This window comes from Ranitomeya variabilis, chromosome 2, assembly GCF_051348905.1.
Source record: "Ranitomeya variabilis isolate aRanVar5 chromosome 2, aRanVar5.hap1, whole genome shotgun sequence".
Classification (NCBI taxonomy): domain Eukaryota; kingdom Metazoa; phylum Chordata; class Amphibia; order Anura; family Dendrobatidae; genus Ranitomeya; species Ranitomeya variabilis.
This window is the reverse complement of record NC_135233.1, coordinates 1,088,210-1,112,464: the sequence shown is the minus strand read 5'-3', so window position 1 is coordinate 1,112,464 and position 24,255 is coordinate 1,088,210. Positions and strand designations below refer to the sequence as shown.

The 24,255-nt window shown below is 45.4% G+C and overlaps 1 protein-coding gene across 1 annotated transcript in view; it reads left to right on the top strand.

The window, feature by feature from the left end:
* OTOG (otogelin) overlaps positions 1 to 24,255 on the top strand; it is a 1,016,637-nt gene that overhangs the window by 872,982 nt on the left and 119,400 nt on the right. The gene's annotated exons all lie outside the window — the stretch shown is intronic.

Sequence of the window (24,255 nt, the reverse complement as noted above, 5' to 3'; positions counted from 1 at the left end):
GGGTAGTAATTTTGCCTTCATGGGGTCAGTACTAGGCTCATATGTGCTGTGCCATCGTCGGCGGCTAAGCAGAGAATCGGGACATGTTGCAACACATATACCCCGGCTTTATCTGCCGTGCCTGGTCCCCAGGTTTCATTTCCTCAACCTCTATTTCTGTCTGTAAGGCTACGTTCACACTAGCGTTGTGCGCCGCTGCGTCGGCGACGCAACGCACAACGCACGCAAAAACGCGTCAAAACGCACGCAAAAACGCTGCGTTTTGCGACGCATGCGTCGGTTTTTGCCGAAAATCGGACGCAAGAAAAATGCAACTTGTTGCGTTTTCTTGGTCCGACGCTTGCGGCAAAAAAGACGCATGTGTCGCACAACGCAACAAAAAAAACCGCATGCGTCCCCCATGTTAAGTATAGGGGCGCATGACGCATGCATCGCCGCTGCGTCGCCGACGCAAACCCGACGCACATTAGCTTAACGCTAATGTGAACGTAGCCTAAGTCCACCGTCTTATGGAGAATCATGGTCTCAGGCCTTCAGGATTCTTATTTTTTAAAGTCTTTATTTTCCTTTTTACACAATATCACAAAATAATAAACAATAGCAACAATTAGAACGATACAAATGATGTCAGAAGTATCATCAATGACAATGTTCATGAAACTCTCGTCAATCAGAAGATGGACGTTCATGTAGACACTTTGACCTGAGTATATTAGACCTCTGATTCTGGATCATTATCGTGAATTGTATGGGAAATATTAACAACAAATCAAGAATCCAGAATGATATCCCCATACACGGCATACATACAGCCACATATACACCACGCAATCATACGGGCCCCCGTGGCCATCCACTGCGCTCCTTCGATATGGCAACACTCTCTGCCATCTCATCAAATTCATAAGCTCATATCCTATTCGTATTGAGAATGTTATATAGTGGCGTATATTTGATGATTAATAGCAGCCAGAGCACATCCATGAATTTCCATGTCAGTATAATTATTTTTCTGGTGCAGAAAAAGTGGAATCTAAACAAAAGTCTGTGATGGGAGCCATCAATGATCTCAGGTATAACACCCAGAAGGCACATTTTAGGGGACAACACCCTAGGGAATCCAAAGTGTTCATGAAGAAACAGTAGTAGTTCAAACCAGAATGGAAGAATTTTTGGACCAAACTGAGGGAAGACAATGAAACCACAAATCATTCAAAGCCATCCCAAACCTCCTCAACCTAAACTCTGTTTAGACATATTGACTGGATCAATCAGTCCTTAGCACTCACCACAGAGGAATGAACTGTATCTCCCACCTCCCCCCACTCCTCCATTCTCAAGTCCAGTCCATCCACCACCCATTTCACATAAGCCCTATCATAAGGCTTGACAGCAGCTGATTGGAGAAGAGAATATGCTTGTGTGAGAGGTTTATGGAAATCGAAGGATCTCAAGAACTCCAGTTTGGAAAAGACCAGGAAAACGTGAGTGGCTCCAAGCTGATGGAGTTCGATGTATAGGAATATAGCAGTATCCGGAACCCCATATCTAGTTTGGAAATCCTCAAAAGGGAGCAATTCACATGTACATAAGAAAACATTGAAAGGCGAATTTATCATAAATAATAATAATTTTTATTTCTGGATCGCCACCATATTCCGTAGCACTTTACAATTAGGTAGGGACATGTACAGACGATAAAGACTTTACAAAGTAACAGATAGTTACAGGAGAACTGAGGGTCCTGATCACAAGCTAAAATCTATAAGGAAAGCGGGGGGTGTCCACAAAAGGTTCAACGAGCTGTCCTGTACAGCCGGCCATCATTGTAATAAATAGGGCTGTTCAAATAATGCTGATCCTGAGGAAAATTTAGAAAGAGGGAACAGGGAGGAGTTAGATCAGTGAGTTGAGGTGATTGGCCTTGTCAAATATCACAGCGCTGAACCCACCACGGTGTTACCTTTTTGTCACAATCAACTCTCTGCTACCCCCTATTGTCAGGACAATTACACGATTAACAGACTATCAACAGAGGAGGCTGCAGCTGTTTCCAGTAATAGGCTGAGAACTAACAATGAGCGTATGGTATGTACACCTCTGATTCCAACACATGGAATATGTGTATATACCCCAGTGCGGCCACTGCCAGCTCCGCAATAACAAAGGTAACTACACGCTGACTTCACCAATCACTTATACAGGCCAATTGGACACCTGACAGGTAGCATATGGCTTCGGTGTTCAGTTTACAGAACGAAAGGAACAGAACTATTCAATGTTATATACACTGCTCAAAAAATAAAGGCAACACTTAAACAGAATATAACTCCAAGTATATCAAACTTCTGTGAAATTGTAAAAGGACAGGATTGCCCCCTAAAAATATACTAAACTTATAGTATCAAAAGGGGAAACTCTCCTTGCACCTCTATTGAGGTCCAATATTAACTATTAACACCAAACTTGACTATAAATAATTAATATCCACTTAATATGTCTCAACGTTATCTTATCCTTATACTATATACTAACGGAGACAAAACAGTGTAACAATAAAGGATATTTATTACACACAAGTCTGCAATCTATAACATACATATATATTTATACCCAAGCTGGTGACTATAAATATATATATATATACAAATATACAGATACTACAACTCTAATACAGTAATATCACTACAGTATACAGTGATATCCCAACAGTATCACACAGTAATAACCCACAATGTCCAGTAATATCACAACAATATCACCACAATATAAAAACCCACAATTAACTGCCCAATTACCCAAATCACACATGCAATATCAGCCCTCCCAATCTATAGCTTACTAACCCTAAGGCCTAAGAGGTTACAGGGCCTAGTAAGAAAAGGGGATACAGAGTATACTTATCCACCATGTGGTTCCATGATCATTCCAGGATGCAGGCAAAGCAAAAGAGCACGTGTGTTGTCCCTTTTATGTCCAGCCAAGACGAGGTGTGTTCATCTCCAGGTGTGTGGGGATGAGGTCATAAGTCTATTGTCCACTGGCAAAGGCACATCCCCTCAATCCTGAATGAGCAAGGTGGAGGAGGGGGGCCTACTGAGCACATGTGAGGGAATTATACACAGGTATAAACACATCTCTATGTAAAGATGTACATTTTGGGGCACTTTCTACAATCCCCCATTGAAATTTCAGGGAAGTGTACTGGGATTTATTTGCCTACTCAACCCCATTTATAACTAGTGACAGTTCAGGATGGAATGAAGCATAATTTTGCACTTAGGTACCTAGACATCATCTATACGGCCATCAGCTCTTTCCTGCCGTTCACCGTAACCCACGTCTCTATCCACAGAGTACACCTTCTTTTTTCTTGGAGTCTTATTGCAGTCTTCAGTCTCTGTTCTGGTCTTTAATTGTCAATCTTCAGGTATCCGCCTATCCCAAAGGCATCTTTCTCCAGTTGTGACTGGTCAGACTCTGGAACGGCTTCACCCTCACAGTCCATAGGTCATTCAGCATCATCCTGTGTGCACCCGTCACCTTGCCAGACTTCACGTTACTCTCCTATAGCTTGATTCAGCAGGATTTTAAGTATGTCTGGCATGATGAGACTGCTGGATGTCACAGGTTTTTTTTTTTCTCTGGGCCTCGAGGACTCAGGCACTGGACTGGCACTGGAAACGACTGGACTCAGGCACTGGAAACGACTTTCATCAGACATGCATCAGACATGACTTCCATCAGGCAGTTCTCCTGTAGTCTTGATTGAAGATCGTTGATGAGGTTCCTCCATGAATAGATACGCAGATGTTTACTAGGCAGGTCAGAATTTCTTGACTAGGGAGTGATGTCACAATACCTAAGTTGACTGCGGGAAGAACACCGTCTAATTCTAACCGACATTCAATCCATCCCTTACGAACTTCACCATTGCTAGGGTTAAAGTGGCAAATAACTTAGAAGCTGAGAGGACCTGTCCCTAGAGAACCTTACTCTTTTTCCCCATTCCCACAAAACACATATTACAATTCCATATGCATATATAGACTTAAGCTAAAATAGCATGGCTGCTAATGATCCATAATGCACATGCAGATCATTGATCCACGTACAGTTGGAGTTATCTACTGGCTGTAAATGCATGAACATCTTCACATGAACACACTTACTGAGTATGTCCATGTACAGGTAGTCCTGGACTTACACTTAAAGTGTCTATATGCACACATATGGAATTACTACACAGTAACACAACAATGAATATAACGTCAATATTTATATACAATATATTTTGGATTCGAGGTAAAGGACTCGATTTTTCTTATGTCCTCAACCCCCTTTTCCGGCTGAGTAAATGGTGCTCAGTCTGACTTCCGTGCAGTTGGGTGTCCAGTCTTTTGGTCCTCCTGCAGATAATAACGGTCCAATATATATAAAATAATGACCAGGAGGAAAATGACAGGAAGAAGTGGCGTTGGGTTTTATTACAGTCTCCTCCTCATGGCTGAAATCTGAGAGGAGATGTTTCAGCTTGGCACCAAACGTAAGACTGGTGTTCTGGAGTCTCTCATGGGCATCTGGGCACAGGTCAAGACTTCTTCTCTGGAGTGATAGGTGCTCTTCTATATAGATACCTAAAATAGGTCAAAAGGAACAATACGCTCTGGGAGATCTCCCAGTGCAGTTAATTTGATGCTTCCCTGTCCCACCAAACTCACTCATTCTTTATACTTTTACTTCAGGGTGACCTCCCCTTGTTAAGCTTTCTTGAGCTGCCCAGTAATTAGTTAATGCCTCAACTCTCCTGAACCCCACAAAATGAATGCAATTTTCTTATAGTACGATCCTAGTCAATTGCCCCTGTTTCCTATACAGACACCCCTACCAGTTTTCCACAATTCAAAAGAGTAACATACATCCCTCGCAGCTGCTTAACACCCTAGGAAAACTAAAACTAAAGTACACTGACTTTAGTTGTATCCTGCATCAGGTCTTAAACAAAACCATGTTATCCGTCCAAACTTCAAGGTCAGCACACAGTATAACACGACACTCCCTCTTGTACGTCCATTATCTGTCCATGCTTCTCCGCCTGTCTTATTTCACGTAACAACACCCTTTATCCAATCTAAGATGCACAGGAAAACAAACAAACAAAGTTAATTTTACAGCTGAACTTCAAGGCCTAGGTGAACACACACATGTGGTATCCATAATACTGTAGGGAGAGGGAGCAACATATGGGGCTCGTAAAAATAGAGATAGGCGGGCACCACTACAAGGGATCTCCCATCACATGCCACAAATATATAAGTCAAAAAACCAAGAGGAAAAGAGGCATGTATAAATTGGGGATCACCACATCCAAGATCATATAAATATAGTAAATTTTATTAAATATAACAAGCACAAAAACACTGCACAGAACTTTAAAAACACATAAAACCACCAAAAAACATGGTAAGTACAAAGACCCATAATAGGGTCTATAACCCTGGTTCAAAACACATCCCCATACATGAATTGCGTATTCAACACCTGATAAAGTGCACTGAATATAAGTATATTATGCAATCCCAAAGGCTAAAATGATGATACAGACGTACACTTACATATAAACAAGGGATACCCCGTCCAGTGCAAGACTGAGCCCCGATCCCTACAACATGTCAAGGGATTCTAGGGAAGCAAAAAAAGGGGGGTAGAGACCCAGGGCATAGAATCACCCAACGCGTGTCGCCAGAGAAATCTGGCTTCCTCAGGGGCATTCATGCTGGCGACACGCGTTGGGTGATTCTATGCCCTGGGTCTCTACCCCCCTTTTTTTGCTTCCCTAGAATCCCTTGACATGTTGTAGGGATCGGGGCTCAGTCTTGCACTGGACGGGGTATCCCTTGTTTATATGTAAGTGTACGTCTGTATCATCATTTTAGCCTTTGGGATTGCATAATATACTTATATTCAGTGCACTTTATCAGGTGTTGAATACGCAATTCATGTATGGGGATGTGTTTTGAACCAGGGTTATAGACCCTATTATGGGTCTTTGTACTTACCATGTTTTTTGGTGGTTTTATGTGTTTTTAAAGTTCTGTGCAGTGTTTTTGTGCTTGTTATATTTAATAAAATTTACTATATTTATATGATCTTGGATGTGGTGATCCCCAACATATGGGGCTCATTATACTGTATGGAGCAATATATGCGGCATGTTATTCTGTATGGTGCCCATAATACTGTATGGAGGACTATGTGGTGCCCATAATGCTATATTAAGCATTATATGGGGCTTATTATTCTGTATGGAGCAATATACGGGGCTCATTATTCTTTATGGAGCAATGTATGGGGCCCATAATACTGTATGGAGCAATATATGGGGCCCATAATGCTGTATGGAGGACTATGTGGTGCCCATAATACTGTATGGAGCAATATATGGGGCTCATGATACTGTATGGAGCAATATATGGGGTCCATAATGCTGTATGGAGGACTATGTGGTGCTCATAATGCTATATTAAGCATTATATGGGGTTATTGTTCTGTATGGGGCAATATATGGGGCTCATTATTCTGTAGGGAGCAATATATGGGGCCCATAATACTGTATGGAGCAATATATGGGGCCCACAATGCTGTATGAAGGACTATGTGGTGCCCATAATACTGTATGGAGCAATATATGGGGCTCATGATACTGTATGGAGCACTATGTGGTACCCATAATACTGTATGGAGCAATATATGGGGCTCATGATACTGTATGGAGCAATATATGGGGTCCATAATGCTGTATGGAGGACTATGTGGTGCTCATAATGCTATATTAAGCATATGGGGTTATTGTTCTGTATGGGGCAATATATGGGGCCCATAATACTGTATGGAGCAATATATGGGGCCCATAATACTGTATGGAGCAATATATGGGGCCCACAATGCTGTATGAAGGACTATGTGGTGCCCATAATACTGTATGGAGCAATATATGGGGCTCATGATACTGTATGGAGCACTATGTGGTACCCATAATACTGTATGGAGAAATATATGGGGCATGTTATTCTGTATGGAGCGCTATGTGGTGCCCATAATACTGTATGGAGGGCTATGTGGTGCCCATAATACTGTATGGAGGGCTATACTGTCTGATTTATGACCTATTGTAGAATGTACAATAGATATCACTCATGTAATGTAAGAAGTTAAATCTTTGGCATTGTACCATACCTATATTTCTCGGCTGTATCTGTGCATTATGAATTGTAGTATGTGTTAAAGGGGCCCACTGAGACTCTTTCACCTGGAGCCCACAAAAACCTGGAATCGGCCCTGTATGCACTGCACAGTACCACTTCTCCTGTCCTGTTGTCGAAGAGGCGACATTGGACTTTGGGAGGGTCAATATTGGTTTAGTACTTTTAATATTACTTTGACCAAATAAAAATAAAATATTGGAAAAGCTGTTTGAATGGATTATACCAAGTAATCCACTCTCCTCTGGATAGGGGATAACTTTCCAATTGCTGGAGATCTGACAGCTGGGACCCCCATGATCCTGAAAATTGGAGCTCTGTAGAGCACCATGTAAATGCAGCTGTGGTCCATCATACGCACTGTGGCGCCATTCACATGCGGTTCTTCAAATAACTCCTTTTAGGAGAGTGAGGGGCACGACAAAGTAAAGTCAAATTCACTGAATTGAGGAGTGTTACAGTTTGCGGGCTGGTGGGGTTTGCGTGGCAGGGCTGTTTTTTTTATCCCAGTCCGGCCCTGGGGGCAAGGCTAATGCAGAAGCTGATGGGAAACTATGGAAGCTTTGATGAACAAAGAATAATTGCACAGCAAGGAATGAAACAAAGTAAAGCTGTAATGAGAACATTGTCAACAGATCGCGCTGTTGGATAAGTTATCACAATACAGTACACTTCAATGTTATCAATACACTACAATTCAATAGAAAGCATAGCAAAACTGATTTTATGCATTTGCACAAAGGCATGACAGTAAGGGTACCGTCACACAGTGCCATTTTCATCGCTACGATGGCACGATCCGTGACGTCGCAGCGTCGTATGATTATCGCTCCAGCGTCGTAGACTGCGGTCACACTTTGCAATCACGGCGCTGGAGCGATGCCGAAGTCCCCGGGTAACCAGGGTAAACATCGGGTTACTAAGCGCAGGGCCGCGCTTAGTAACCCGATGTTTACCCTGGTTACCAGCGTAAACGTAAAAAAAACAAACAGTACATACTCACATTCCGGTGTCTGTCCCCCGGCGTTCTGCTTCTCTGCACTGTGTAAGCGCCATAGCCGGAAAGCAGAGCGGTGACGTCAGACGTCACCGCTGTGCTCGCTTTCCAGCCGGCAGGCGCTCACAGTGCAGAGAAGCTGAGACGCCGGGGGACAGACACCGGAATGTAAGTATGTAGTGTTTGTTTTTTTTACGTTTACGCTGGTAACCACGGTAAACATCGGGTTACTAAGCGCGGCCCTGCGCTTAGTTACCCGATGTTTACTCTGGTTACAAGCGAACCCATCGCTGGATCGCTGTCACACACAACGATCCAGCGATGTCAGCGGGTGATCAAGCGACGAAAGAAAGTTCCAAACGATCTGCTACGACGTACGATTCTCAGCAGGGTCCCTGATTGCTGCTGCGTGTCAGACACAGCGATATCGTAACGATATCACTAGAACGTCACGAATCGTACCGTCGTAGCGATCAAAATTTCACTGTGTGACGGTACCCTTAGGGAGTTTGATACATGCTGAACGTGAGTTACAGAGAGCACAAATAAAATACACAGGAGAAGTCTGCACTGAATATTGATAAGATTAGCAGGAAAGAGTTATATACTAGTGGAAGGAGAGTCGGAGTTAGGGGAGATGTTGCCAACAACTAGGAGTGAGAGAAAAAAGAGAAAGAGCAGGTAGTTGAGTGATTTGTGCGAGCGCTTTGTGCACTCTGTGGTGGAAGTGAATGGTTTGAAGTGTTTGAGAAATGTGAGCAGGACCTGAGAGCTAAATATGGGAGAGGAAGGAGAGAGGGACTGATGTGGAGACAGTGCACATAGATGAGGCAAAGAGATATGAAAAATAAATAATGTTGTGCAACTGAACAAGAAGTGTGTGTGTGGGGGGGTGACTATCTAGCATAGCTTTCCCTGTCTCCTGCTCTCTCCAACTGCCATGTATGCACTTTGACAATACTGTATTTCGAAAGATATTGCACACGTGCCACCAGCGCTTGTGCTCTCCCTTTGCCAGATTTGAATATATGGGAAGGATCTGCTAACATCTGGGCTCAATGTACCCCGATAAGCAATTCATCAACTAACTAGAGACCAGAACAGGAAAACTGTACAAAATAAACATACTCCCGACTGGACAGAAAATAAATCATCAAGTGAGTGTGAAAACTTTGAACATTTACAGACACAAGAACAATGAGTATATACCAACATTAAAATCTTGCTATATCAAGGGGAGATGTTCACTGTGTCTTGCCCAAAGAACCAGCTCAATGTAAGGCTTAAACCAGAGCGGCACCGCAGGCAAAGTAGTGGCATATCCGAGCCCCTCAATATATTTTGTGCTACTGCTCAGACTTTAGCTCAATTTATCTCAATTTTTACTGCATCTAACCCAGTAAATCGTTTTGGGGTTTGGGGCTTAGGAGCAGTGTCTGCACGTCAGCAGAGTAACCCGCCTGTGAAACAAACTATACCGCCTGTGTATCTCTATTTTCACTGCATCTAATCCAGTTGATAGTTTTGGGCCTAGGAGCATTGTCTGCACGTCAGCCAGAGGTGTATCTAGCTCTTCCTGCACCCGGGGCAAAGGATAAGTTTGGCGCCCCCCCCCCCCCCTCAGATTTCTGCCCCCTGTAATGTCCTCAGTTTTCTGCCCCCATAATGTCCTCAGAATTCTGCCCGCATAATGTCCTCAGATTTCTTCTGTCCCCATAATGTCCTGATTCCTGCCCCCATCCCCTCCCTTCCCGGGTGCAGTTACATGTGGTGGAGAAATCTGAGGAACATATGGGGGGGAATGGGGGCGGAAGAAATCTGAGCACATTATGGGGGCAGAAATCAGGACATTGCACCCATCCAGCCCCCTGGCCTTGCTTCAGTCCTCACATAGTAGTATATAGCACAGCCCACATAGTAGTATATAGCACAGCCCACACAGTAGAACACAGCACTGCCCACACAGTAGTATACAGCACTGCCCACACAGTAGTATACAGCCCACACAGTTGTATACAGCACAGCCCACACAGTTGTATACAGCACAGCCCACACAGTAGAATACAGCACTGCCCACACAGTAGTATACAGCACTGCCCACACAGTAGTATACAGCACAGCCCACATAGTAGTATATAGCACAGCCCACACAGTAGAATACAGCACTGCCCACACAGTAGTATACAGCACTGCCCACACAGTAGTATACAGCCCACACAGTAGTATACAGCACAGTCCACACAGTAGTATACAGCACAGCCCACACAGTAGTATACAGCACAGCCCACACAGTAGTATACAGCACAGCCCACATAGTAGTATATAGCACAGCTCACATAGTAGTATACAGCACTGCCCACGTAGTATATAGCAGCCCACGTAGTATATAGCACAGCCCACGTAGTATATAGCACAGCCCACGTAGTAAATAGCAGCCACATAGCAAATAGCAGCCCACGTAGTATATAGCAGCCCACGTAGTATATAACACAGCCCACGCAGTATATAAGAGCCCATACCTTGCCCTCCCAGCCAGGCTCTGCATCCCCCCGCAATCCTTTGCTCCAGGTGGCAGGTGCTGCACACTTCCTGTTTGGCGACACGTGGCTCATTCTCCAGGCATTGGACAGTCGGAAGTCACTCTGTGTATCCATGGAGACGCATTGTGGGCGGCTCTCCAGCAGCTGTGAAAGTCCCAGAGCTCCGTGCCGCCTCCTCTCTTCTAGCGTGAACTTCGGGCCGCAGATGCCTGCCTCAGGGGCCCGGGGGCCGCATGTTTGAGAGCCCTGGCGCAGATGAAGAACATTCTTGGGAACCGACGCGCAGCACTTTCTCTGAGCCGGCTGTCAATTTGACGCCCGGCTCAGAGAACGGAAGCATCTCAGTGTGGGGGCGGCAGAATTCCGCCGACGGGGAGCCTCCTCCTTGGACCGCCACATCAAGCGGCCTGCTGGCGCCCCTCTGTCAGCTGAGCTCGGGGCACATGCCCCGGCTGCCCCCCCTGGATACGCCACTGACGTCAGCAGAGTAGCCCGCCTGTGAAACAAACTATACCGCCTGTGTATCTCTATTTTCACTGCATCTAATCAAGTTGATAGTTTTGGGCCTAGTAGCATTGTCTGCACGTCAGCAGAGTAGCCCGCCTGTGAACAAACTATACCGTCTGTGTATCTCTATTTTCACTGCATCTAATCCAGTTGATAGTTTTGGGCCTAGTAGCATTGTCTGCACGTCAGCAGAGTAGCCCGCCTGTGAAACAAACTATACTGCCTGTGTATCTCTATTTTCACTGCATCTAATCCAGTTGATAGTTTGGGGCCTAGTAGCATTGTCTGCACGTCAGCAGAGTAGCCCGCCTGTGAAGCTAGCTACACCGCCTGTGTATCTCAATTTTTACGGTATCTAACCCAGTAAATCGTTTTGGGGTTTTGGGCTTAATAGCAGTGTCTGCAGGTCAGCAGAGTAGCCCGCCTGTGAAACTAACTACACCGCCTGTGTATCTCTATTTTCACTGCATCTAATCCAGTTAATAGTTTTTGGCCTAGGAACAGTGTCTGCACTGTCCGATAAGCCCTGGTGCAATACGTTATGACGTATAGCCTGGGCCAACGAGATCAAGAGGTGGGGCAAATCACGCTGCAGGAGTGGTCTCAGATCAGGGACCTATGCACCCTTCTGCACAGTTTTGAAATAGCAACGAAGATGTTTAGTGCTGACGATGCCATTATCAGCATGACCATTCCGGTGATTTACATGCTGGAGCACACCTTACACAGTGTTCGGAGTCAGGTGGTGGAACAAGAGGAGGAGGAGGAGGAACAGGAGGAGTCGTTTTCGGAAGGGATCATATCTCCAAGGTCAAGATGGTCGGCAGCACCAAGGCGGCTGGCATTGGAGGCTGGGCGAGAGGGATTACCGAGGGCGCATGGTAGCAGCCAAACTGTTGAGGAAGGTGCAGGAGGCGAGGAAGAAGTGGAGGACGAACTGGCGCTGGGCATGGAAGACTCATCAGATGAGGGAGACCTTGATCAAATTTCTGTTGTGCGAGGTTGGGGGGAGAGGGCAGACGATGGAAGCATGATTCTCACCTCGCCACCACCAAGACAACAAGGACTTGATCCTCCTGGATGCGCAGGACACATGAGTGCCTTCTTGCTGCACTACCTGCAACATGACCCTCGGATTTCCGGATTGTCAGAATCCGAAGTAATGCCGACTACTGGGTTGCCACACTCTTAGATCCCCGGTACAAAAGCAAATTTGGCAAAATAATTCCTGCCATAGAAAGGGATTCATGCATGCAGGAGTATCAGCAGAGACTGTTACAGAATCTAACATCTGCTTTTCCACAAAACACCAGTGGTGCACATAGTGAATCTCTGAGTTCTAACTTGCCAACCGTGGGACTATCGAGTCATCACTCAAACCGTAACAGTAACATCGTATCTGTTGGTAACAGCAATTTTTTCCAATCGTTTCAAGATTTTTTTAGACCATCCTTTGCAAGGCCACAGGAGACAAGAAGTCTGACGCACAGCCAACGCCTAGAGAGGATGGTACAAGAGTATCTCCAAGTTAACATCGATGCCATGACTGTGGAACTGGACCCTTGCTCATTTTGGGCTTCCAATCTTGAAAAATGGCCTGAGCTCGCCACTCACGCCTTGGAGATCTTGTCGTGCCCCGCTGCCAGCGTTCTCTCTGAACGTGTGTTCAGCACTGCTGGTGGTGTGCTGACAGATAAGCGCACACGGCTGTCCAGTGACAATGTAGACAGACTAACGTTCATCAAGATGAACAAATCCTGGATCCGCAAGGACTTTTCTACCCCTGTGTCATCTTGGGGAGACTAAAGCTTGATGATTTTTGAAAATCACCTCACCAACCATTTAAAAAAAAACTCTGGTGAAATTGATGCCACTTAAGTGGTGTCTGTGGCCGAATTTTTGGAAAAAATGGAGACTCTTTGATTTAGTCTCCTTGCTGAGTTTTACATGACGTTGCCATCGTCAATTCCAGGTGGGTGGGGTCGTCTGCAGAGTTGTTTACTCATACTATGGCCTGGGATTCAGAGGTCTGCTCCAAAGCTTCAGTGTCTGCTAGTCAGCAGAGTAGCCCAGCCACCCACCGCCTGTTTACCTAAGTACTATTTTTAACAGCATCTGGCCCAGGAAATCCTTTGGGGCCTAGTAGAATTTGGTGCTACTCAGCAGCGTACCCCACCCATGAAGCAAGCTACACCGCCTGTTTACCTAACTACTATTTTGTAACGGCATCTAGCCCAGGAAATCCTTTTGGGCCTAGTAGAATTTGGTGCTACTCAGCAGCGTACCCCACCCAGGAAGCAAGCTACACCGCCTGTTTACCTAACTACTATATTGTAACGGCATCTAGCCCAGGAAATCCTTTTGGGCCTAGTAGAATTTGGTGCAACTCAGCAGCGTACCCCACCCATGAAGCAAGCTACACCGCATGTTTACCTAACTACTATTTTGTAACGGCATCTAGCCCAGAAAATCCTTTTGGGCCTAGTAGAATTTGGTGCAACTCAGCAGCGTACCCCACCCATGAAGCAAGCTACACCACCTGTTTACCTAACTACTATTTTGTAACGGCATCTAGCCCAGGAAATCCTTTTGGGCCTAGTAGAATTTAGTGCTACTCTGCAGCGTACCCCACCCATGAAGCAAGCTACATTGCCTGTTGATCTAATTACTAATTTTTAACTGATCTAGCCCAGGAAATCATTTTGTACCTAATCGCATTTTGTGCTACTCAGCAGAGTACCCCACCTATGAAGCAAGCTGCACCGCCTTCTTTATTTCTCAATCTAACCCCTCAGCTCTGGGGTGTCCACTCTCCCTCCAGCTCTCTCCTTCTCACAGGTGGACTACCGCGTGTTTTCACACTGTGGCGAATCTTTTGGGCCCAAGCATAAGAAGTCGTCGAAGTAATGGATAATATGTGCCGCCTTACAAACGTCCATGACGACACATTCGAGGAAGCAACTAAATGCCTCAAATAGTGAGCAGGATATGGAGCACTGTTGTGTAATTGGATTCTGGGCTCCCCCGGTGGCCACTTGTGGAATTGTACTTGTGTGCATCATCCCCTCTGTTCACCTGCTCCTATCAGGAGGTGGGAGTCGCTATATAACCTTGCTCCTCTGTCAGTTTCATGCCGGTCAACGATGTAATCAGAAGCCTTTCTGTGCATGTTCCTGCTACTAGACAACTCCCAGCTAAGTTGGACTTTTGTCCTTGTGTGTTTTTGCATTTTGTTCCTGTTCACAGCTGCTGCTTCGTTACTGTGTCTGGAAAGCTCTTGTGAGCGGAAATTGCCACTCTGGTGTTATGAGTTAATGCTAGAGTCTTAAAGTAATTTCTGGATGGTGTTTTGATAGAGTTTTCTGCTGACCATGAAAGTGCCCTTTCTGTCTTCTTGCTATCTAGAAAGCGGACCTCGATTTTTGCTAAACCTATTTTCATACTACGTTTGTCATTTCATCTAAAATCACCGCCAATATATGTGGGGGCCTCTGTCTGCCTTTTGGGAAAATTTCTCTAGAGGTGAGCCAGGACTGTCTTTTCCTCTGCTAGGATTAGGTAGTTCTCCGGCTGGCGCTGGGCATCTAGGGATAAAAAGACGTAGGCATGCTACCCGGCCACTTCTAGTTGTGCGGCAGGTTTAGTTCATGGTCAGTATAGTTTCCATCTTCCAAGAGCTAGTTCTCATATATGCTGGGCTATGTTCTCTCGCCATTGAGAATCATGACAGTTTGACCGGCCCAAAAAAAAGGGTTAAATTACTGGCTGAGAAAGGAGAGAAAAAAGAAGTCTGCTACAATTTTTTTTTTTTTTTTTCCTCTAGTTCTGAGTGTGCTCTTAATTGAATCACTTGCTAGTCTGCCTATACTGCAGCCTTCCTCTCTTTCTCTCCTTCTAATCCTTGAATGGCTCTGTGTTCACCTGTTTCAAATGGATCTTCAGAGTGTAGCTACAGGTTTGAATAATCTCGCCACAAAGGTACAAAATTTGCAAGATTTTGTTGTTCATGCACCTATGTCTGAGCCTAGAATTCCTTTGCCTGAATTCTTCTCGGGGAATAGATCTCACTTTCAAAATTTTAAAAATAATTGCAAATTGTTTTTGTCCCTGAAGTCTCGCTCTGCCGGAGACCCTGCACAGCAGGTCAGGATTGTAATTTCCTTGCTCCGGGGCGACCCTCAAGACTGGGCTTTTGCATTGGCACCAGGGGATCCTGCGTTGCTCAATGTGGATGCGTTTTTTCTGGCCTTGGGGTTGCTTTATGAGGAACCTCATTTAGAGCTTCAGGCGGAAAAGGCCTTGATGTCCTTGTCTCAGGGGCAAGATGAAGCTGAAATATACTGCCAAAAATTCCGCAAATGGTCTGTGCTTACTCAGTGGAATGAGTGCGCCCTGGCGGCGATTTTCAGAGAAGGTCTCTCTGATGCCATTAAGGATGTTATGGTGGGGTTCCCTGTGCCTGCGAGTCTGAATGAGTCCATGACTATGGCTATTCAGATCGATAGGCGTCTGCGGGAGCGCAAACCTGTGCACCATTTGGCGGTGTCTACTGAGAAAACGCCAGAAAATATGCAATGTGATAGAATTCTGTCCAGAAGCGAGCGGCAGAATTTTAGACGTAAAAATGGGTTGTGCTTCTATTGTGGTGATTCAACTCATGTTATATCAGCATGCTTTAAGCGTACTAAGAAGCCTGACAAGTCTGTTTCAATTAGCACTTTACAGTCTAAGTTTATTCTATCTGTGACCCTGATTTGTTCTTTGTCATCTATTACCGCGGACGCCTATGTCGACTCTGGCGCTGCTTTGAGTCTTATGGATTGGTCCTTTGCCAAACGCTGTGGGTATGATTTGGAGCCATTGGAGGCTCCGATACCTCTGAAAGGGATTGACTCCACCCCATTGGCTAGTAATAAACCACAATACTGGACACAAGTGACTATGCGTGTTAATCCGGATCACCAGGAGGTTATTCGCTTTCTGGTGCTGTATAATCTACATGATGTTTTGGTGCTGGGATTGCCATGGCTGCAATCTCATAACCCAGTCCTCGACTGGAGAGCTATGTCTGTGTTAAGCTGGGGATGTAAAGGAACTCATGGGGACGTACCTTTGGTTTCCATTTCATCATCTATTCCCTCTGAGATTCCTGAATTCTTGTCTGACCTTCGTGACGTTTTTGAAGAACCCAAGGTTGGTTCACTACCTCCGCACCGGGAGTGCGATTGTGCCATAGACTTGATTCCGGGTAGTAAATACCCTAAGGGTCGTTTATTTAATCTGTCTGTGCCTGAACACGCGGCTATGCGAGAATATATAAAGGAGTCCTTGGAAAAGGGACATATTCGTCCTTCGTCATCTCCCTTAGGAGCCGGTTTTTTCTTTGTGTCTAAGAAAGACGGCTCTTTGAGGCCGTGTATTGATTATCGACTTTTGAATAAAATCACGGTTAAATATCAATATCCGTTACCACTGCTTACTGATTTGTTTGCTCGTATAAAGGGGGCCAAGTGGTTCTCTAAGATTGATCTCCGTGGGGCGTATAATTTGGTGCGAATCAAGCAGGGGGATGAGTGGAAAACCGCATTTAATACGCCCGAGGGCCATTTTGAGTATTTGGTGATGCCTTTTGGTCTTTCAAATGCCCCTTCAGTCTTCCAGTCCTTTATGCATGACATTTTCCGTGATTATTTGGATAAATTTATGATTGTGTATCTGGATGATATTCTGATTTTTTCGGATAACTGGGACTCTCATGTCCAGCAGGTCAGGAGGGTTTTTCAGGTTTTGCGGTCTAATTCCTTGTGTGTGAAGGGTTCTAAGTGTGTTTTTGGGGTTCAAAAGATTTCCTTCTTGGGATACATTTTTTCCCCCTCTTCCATCGAGATGGATCCTGTCAAGGTTCAGGCTATTGGTGATTGGACGCAACCCTCTTCTCTTAAGAGTCTTCAGAAATTTTTGGGCTTTGCTAACTTTTATCGTCGATTTATTGCTGGTTTTTCTGATGTTGTAAAACCATTGACTGATTTGACTAAGAAGGGTGCTGATGTTGCTGATTGGTCCCCTGATGCTGTGGAGGCCTTTCGGGAGCTCAAGCGCCGCTTTTCTTCCGCCCCAGTGTTGCGTCAGCCTGATGTTGCTCTTCCTTTTCAGGTTGAGGTCGACGCTTCTGAAATCGGAGCTGGGGCGGTGTTGTCGCAGAGAAGTTCCGACTGCTCCGTGATGAGACCTTGTGCTTTTTTTTCCCGTAAATTTTCGCCCGCCGAGCGGAATTATGATATTGGGAATCGGGAGCTTTTGGCCATGAAGTGGGCTTTTGAGGAGTGGCGTCACTGGCTTGAGGGGGCCAGACATCAGGTGGTGGTATTGACTGACCACAAAAATTTTATTTACCTTGAGTCTGCCAGGCGCCTGAATCCTAGACAGGCGCGCTGGTCGTTGTTTTTCTCTCGGTTTAATTTTGTGGTGTCTTACCTACCGGGTTCTAAGAATGTTAAGGCGGATGCCCTTTCTAGGAGTTTTGAGCCTGACTCCCCTGGTAATTCTGAGCCCACAGGTATCCTTAAAGATGGAGTGATATTGTCTGCCGTTTCTCCAGACCTGCGGCGGGCCTTGCAGGAGTTTCAGGCGGATAGACCTGATCGTTGCCCACCTGGTAGACTGTTTGTTCCTGATGATTGGACCAGTAGAGTCATCTCTGAGGTTCATTCTTCTGCGTTGGCAGGTCATCCTGGAATCTTTGGTACCAGGGATTTGGTGGCAAGGTCCTTCTGGTGGCCTTCCCTGTCACGAGATGTGCGAGGCTTTGTGCAGTCTTGTGACGTTTGTGCTCGGGCCAAGCCTTGTTGTTCTCGGGCTAGTGGATTGTTGTTACCCTTGCCTATCCCGAAGAGGCCTTGGACGCACATCTCGATGGATTTTATTTCGGATCTGCCTGTTTCTCATAAGATGTCTGTCATCTGGGTGGTGTGTGACCGTTTCTCTAAGATGGTCCATCTGGTTCCCTTGCCTAAGTTGCCTTCTTCTTCCGAGTTGGTTCCTCTGTTTTTTCAAAATGTTGTTCGTTTGCATGGTATTCCGGAGAATATCGTTTCTGACAGAGGGACCCAATTCGTGTCTAGATTTTGGCGGGCATTCTGTGCTAGGATGGGCATAGATTTGTCTTTTTCGTCTGCTTTCCATCCTCAGACTAATGGCCAGACCGAGCGGACTAATCAGACCTTGGAGACATTTGAGGTGTTTTGTGTCTGCGGATCAGGATGATTGGGTTGCTTTTTTGCCTTTGGCGGAGTTCGCCCTCAATAATCGGGCCAGCTCTGCCACCTTGGTGTCCCCGTTTTTCTGTAATTCTGGGTTTCATCCTCGATTTTCCTCCGGTCAAGTGGAATCTTCGGATTGTCCTGGAGTGGATGCTGTGGTGGAGAGGTTGCATCAGATTTGGGGGCAGGTGGTGGACAATTTGAAGTTGTCCCAGGAGAAGACTCAGCTTTTTGCCAACCGCCGTCGTCGTGTTGGTCCTCGGCTTTGTGTTGGGGACTTGGTGTGGTTGTCTTCTCGTTTTGTCCCTATGAGGGTTTCTTCTCCTAAGTTTAAGCCTCGGTTCATCGGCCCGTACAAGATATTGGAGATTCTTAACCCTGTGTCCTTCCGTTTGGACCTCCCTGCATCCTTTTCGATTCATAATGTTTTTCATCGGTCATTGTTGCGCAGGTATGAGGTACCGGCTGTGCCTTCCGTTGAGCCTCCTGCTCCGGTGTTGGTTGAGGGTGAGTTGGAGTACGTTGTGGAAAAGATCTTGGACTCTCGTGTTTCCAGACGGAAACTCCAGTATCTGGTCAAATGGAAGGGATACGGTCAGGAGGATAATTCTTGGGTCACTGCCTCTGATGTTCATGCCTCCGATCTTGTCCGTGCCTTTCATAGGGCTCATCCTGATCGCCCTGGTGGTTCTGGTGAGGGTTCGGTGCCCCCTCCTTGAGGGGGGGTACTGTTGTGTAATTGGATTCTGGGCTCCCCCGGTGGCCACTTGTGGAATTGTACTTGTGTGCATCATCCCCTCTGTTCACCTGCTCCTATCAGGAGGTGGGAGTCGCTATATAACCCTGCTCCTCTGTCAGTTTCATGCCGGTCAACAATGTAATCAGAAGCCTTTCTGTGCATGTTCCTGCTACTAGACAACTCCCAGCTAAGTTGGACTTTTGTCCTTGTGTGTTTTTGCATTTTGTTCCTGTTCACAGCTGCTGCTTCGTTACTGTGTCTGGAAAGCTCTTGTGAGCGGAAATTGCCACTCTGGTGTTATGAGTTAATGCTAGAGTCTTAAAGTAATTTCTGGATGGTGTTTTGATAGAGTTTTCTGCTGACCATGAAAGTGCCCTTTCTGTCTTCTTGCTATCTAGAAAGCGGACCTCGATTTTTGCTAAACCTATTTTCATACTACGTTTGTCATTTCATCTAAAATCACCGCCAATATATGTGGGGGCCTCTGTCTGCCTTTTGGGAAAATTTCTCTAGAGGTGAGCCAGGACTGTCTTTTCCTCTGCTAGGATTAGGTAGTTCTCCGGCTGGCGCTGGGCATCTAGGGATAAAAAGACGTAGGCATGCTACCCGACCACTTCTAGTTGTGCGGCAGGTTTAGTTCATGGTCAGTATAGTTTCCATCTTCCAAGAGCTAGTTCTCATATATGCTGGGCTATGTTCTCTCGCCATTGAGAATCATGACAGAGCACCCCATGGGCCAACAGCGATCTATGTAGTATGCTCCTTCACAGAAGCAGCCCAATGGGAGGACACTATTCGGAGGCACAGGTAGTAACCGGAACGCCCCCTCAATGTCTGTTTTGGCCATTAGTGTGCCCCTTCCCAACTTCTTGACCCACCTGATTGCCTCGTCAAAGGAGGTACAGTACATAGTACTGTACTTGGTTCCGCGTCGATGTTGTCGTTTACTGACCTGCGCCTTGGATATGACAAATGGTGGATTAGTCTGAATGTATTGGGTTCATTTTTTGGCACAACTCCCACGGGGGTACCACTACGTCTTCTAAGTAAAGTGTTCTGAATGAACCCGCCGCCATTCTACCTAAAGATATTTCTTTCTTTTTTGTCAAGACGTCTGGGTGTTGGTAGAGTGAGTTTAGATTTTTACTCCAGCCTTTCTTAAAGGGAACCTGTCACCACGTTTTTGGAAGATGGGATAAAAATAGCGTTAAATAGGGGCAGAGGTGGGCGTTACATTAGTGTGTTTGTTATGCGTTTATTACCCACCTAAGTTGCCGAAATACCTTTGCAAAGTCTCCGTTTTCGCCTGTCAATCAGGCTGGTCTGGTCAAAAGGGCGTCTTGTCTTCCCCCAGATTTTGCGTAGTTTTCCGTTGGTGGCGTAGTGGTGTGCGCATGCCCAAAGTCCCGAATCCTCTGCCAGGGGATTTAAAAGAGCGCGCTGTTCATTTTCATTGGTGATCGGTGGGCGCGGCCATCTTCCTTTGGCCGCGCGTGCGCAGAAGCGGCGCTCTGCTGGCCGCGGCTTCAGGAAAATGGCCGCGGGATGCCGCGCGTGCGCAGATGGATATCGCGGCGGCCATTTTCCTGAAGCCGCGGCCAGCAGAGCGCCGCTTCTGCGCACGCGCGGCCAAAGGAAGATGGCCGCGCCCACCGATCACCAATGAAAACGAACAGCGCGCTCTTTTAAATCCCCTGGCAGAGGATTCGGGACCTTGGGCATGCGCACACCACTACGCCACCAACGGAAAACTACGCAAAATCTGGGGGAAGACAAGACGCCCTTTTGACCAGACCAGCCTGATTGACAGGCGAAAACGGAGACTTTGCAAAGGTATTTCGGCAACTTAGGTGGGTAATAAACGCATAACAAACACACTAATGTAACGCCCACCTCTGCCCCTATTTAACGCTATTTTTATCCCATCTTCCAAAAACGTGGTGACAGGTTCCCTTTAACTTTAGAAGGGCATGACATGCCTATATCTGTGTCTCCTCCTCCTTTTACTCCTCCACCTCTTTTCTTTTCGCATGACTATGTGTAGTTGTGACTTTTCCATGTGTTTGTTATGTCTTCTGAGCAGTTTGTCAGCTTTTGGACACCTTTTAAGGTGTTTTCTATGTGTTTTCCATGTGTTTGTATGTGTTTGTGTTTGCCTGCCATTGGTTTCAATGGGGTTTGACGGTGTTCGTCGAACAGTTCGGCGAACATCTCCCTGTTCAACGAACCGAACCCGAACACTAGGGAGGTGGCTCATCTCTACACCAATGTCAATAAACCCGGGATCACCTATAGCAAATAGTAATCACTAGTGCACATAAGACAAGGAAAAAGACAAGCTATATAAAGTGGGATCACCAGACATAATAAGATAAAATGTAAATACTTTATTAATGCAAGCCAAACATAGAAGTTAAAAACAATTAAAAAGTCAATAACATGACTCAAAACATGATCATCCACAATAGGGTGACCAGCCCAGCCCGGCAAGATATAAGAAATTCAATCACTATATCACTATGTCCTAGGCAAACGGGATCATTTGGGTAATGTATGACCCTCTCCTAATAGACACAATATAAGAATCCCCAAGGCCAGGTAATCTGGCAAATATAAATAATGATCAGGTAATATTGCTCAGTAGCTCCAGTGCAAACGCAATTTCATATGAGACATATAGTAAACAGATAACAATAGCTTACAAAGGTAAATATAAAGTATTAGCTGAAGAGCCCCTAACGGTGGTTAGTTATAACAAATTATAATGATTATATTGCACTTAAAAACTTTGTTGAAGCAAACGTTTTTTCAACACAATATTAACCCCTTAACCACTGCCGATACGACTTTTAACGGCGGCAGTTAAGGGGCCTTATTCCTCCTGCACCTCACGCTCCTCCTTAATACAAAGCATTTTTCTCCAGCACAGGTTTTCTCCTTAATAGTCGCCTCTTCCGGCAGCACCTCACACTCCTCTTCCATATACAATTGGAAACACTTGATCCAGAGAGAAATTGCACTGATTGCAATAAAGCATATCATATACACAGCCTACTTCTTCTGCAGCACCACACTTTTCTCCTTTAGATTTCGTTCACACGTTATTTGGTCAGTATTTTTACCTCAGTATTTGGAAGCTAAAACTTGGAGTAAAACAATCAGAGGAAAAGTATATTAGAAATACGTCACCACTTCTGTATTTTTATCCCACTCATGGTTTTGGCTTATAAATACAGTGCCTTGCGAAAGTGTTCGGCTCCCTGGAACTTTTCAACCTTTTCCCACATATCATGCTTCAAACATAAAGATACCAAATGTTAATTTTTGGTGAAGAATCAACAACAAGTGGAACACAATTGAGAAGTTGAACGAAATTTATTGGTTATTTTAAATTTTTGTAGAAAATCAAAAACTGAAAAGTGGGGCGTGCAATATTATTCAGCCCCTTTACTTTCAGTGCAGCAGACTCCCTCCAGAAGTTCATTGTGGATCTCTGAATGATCCAATGCTGTCCTAAATGCCTAATGATGATATATATAATCCACCGGTGTGTAATCAAGTCTCCATATAAATGCACCTGCTCTGTGATAGTCTCAGGGTTCTGTGTGAAGCACAGAGAGCATCATGAAGACCAAGGAACACAACAGGAAGGTCCATGATACTGTGGTGGAGAAGTTTGAAGCTGGATTTGGATACAAAATGATTTCCAAAACTTTAAACATCCCAAGGAACACTGTGCAAGCGATCATATTGAAATGGAAGGAGCATCATACCACTGCAAATCTACCAAGACCTGGCCGTCCCTCTAAACTTTCATCTCAAACAAGGAGAAGACTGATCAGAGATGCAGCCTAGAGGCCCATGATCACTATGGATGAACTGCAGAGATCTACAGCTGAAGTGGGACAGTCTGTCCATAGGACAACAATCAGTTGTACACTGCACAAATCTGGCCTTTATGGAAGTGTGGCAAGAAAAAAGCCATTTCTCAAAGATATCCATAAAAAGTGTTGTTTAAAGTTTGCAACAAGCCACCTGGGAGACGCACCAAACATGTGGAAGAAGGTGCTCTGGTCAGATGAAACCAAAATCAAACTTTTTGGCAACAATGCCAAACGATATGTTTTGCGTAAAGGCAACACAGCTCATCACCCTGAACACACCATCCCCACTGTCAAACATGGTGGTGACAGCATCATGGTTTAGGCCTGCTCTTCTTCAGCAGGGACAGGGAAGATGGTTAAAATTGATGGGAAGAAGGATGGAGCCAAATACAGGACCATTCTTGAAGAAAACCTGTTGGAGTCTGCAAAAGACCTGAGACTGGGACGGAGATTTGTCTTCCAACAAGACAATGATCCCAAACATAAAGCAAATTCTACAATGGAATGGTTCACAAATAAACGTATTCAGGTGTTAGAATGGCCAAGTCCAGAACTCAATCCAATCGAGAATCTGTGGAAAGAGCTGAAAACTGCTGTTCACAAACGATCTCCATCAACCCTCACTGAGCTCGAGCTGTTTGTCAAGGAAGAATGGGCAAGAATTTCAGTCTCTCGATGTACAAAACTGATAGAGACATACCCCAAGCGACTTGCAGCTGTAATCGCAGCAAAAGGTGGCGCAATAAAGTATTAAGTTAAAGGGGCCGAATAATATTGCACTGTTATGATCCTGGTGGTAGGATCTCAAACTGACCTGACAAATATACCCTGAGTATATAGGACAAGTTCTGGGGATGTGGAAGCTATACTGACCGCAATCCTGATCCTATCCAAACACACTAAAGGCAGCTGTGGAACGTTACCTGAAAACCTAGACGTCTCGTCACAGCCTGAGAAACTGACTACCCCTAGAGAGAAAGCAAAGACCTCACTTGCCTCAGAGAAATGTACCCCAAAGTTTTAGATAGCCCCCCACAAATAATAACGGTGAGTCAAGGGGAAAACAC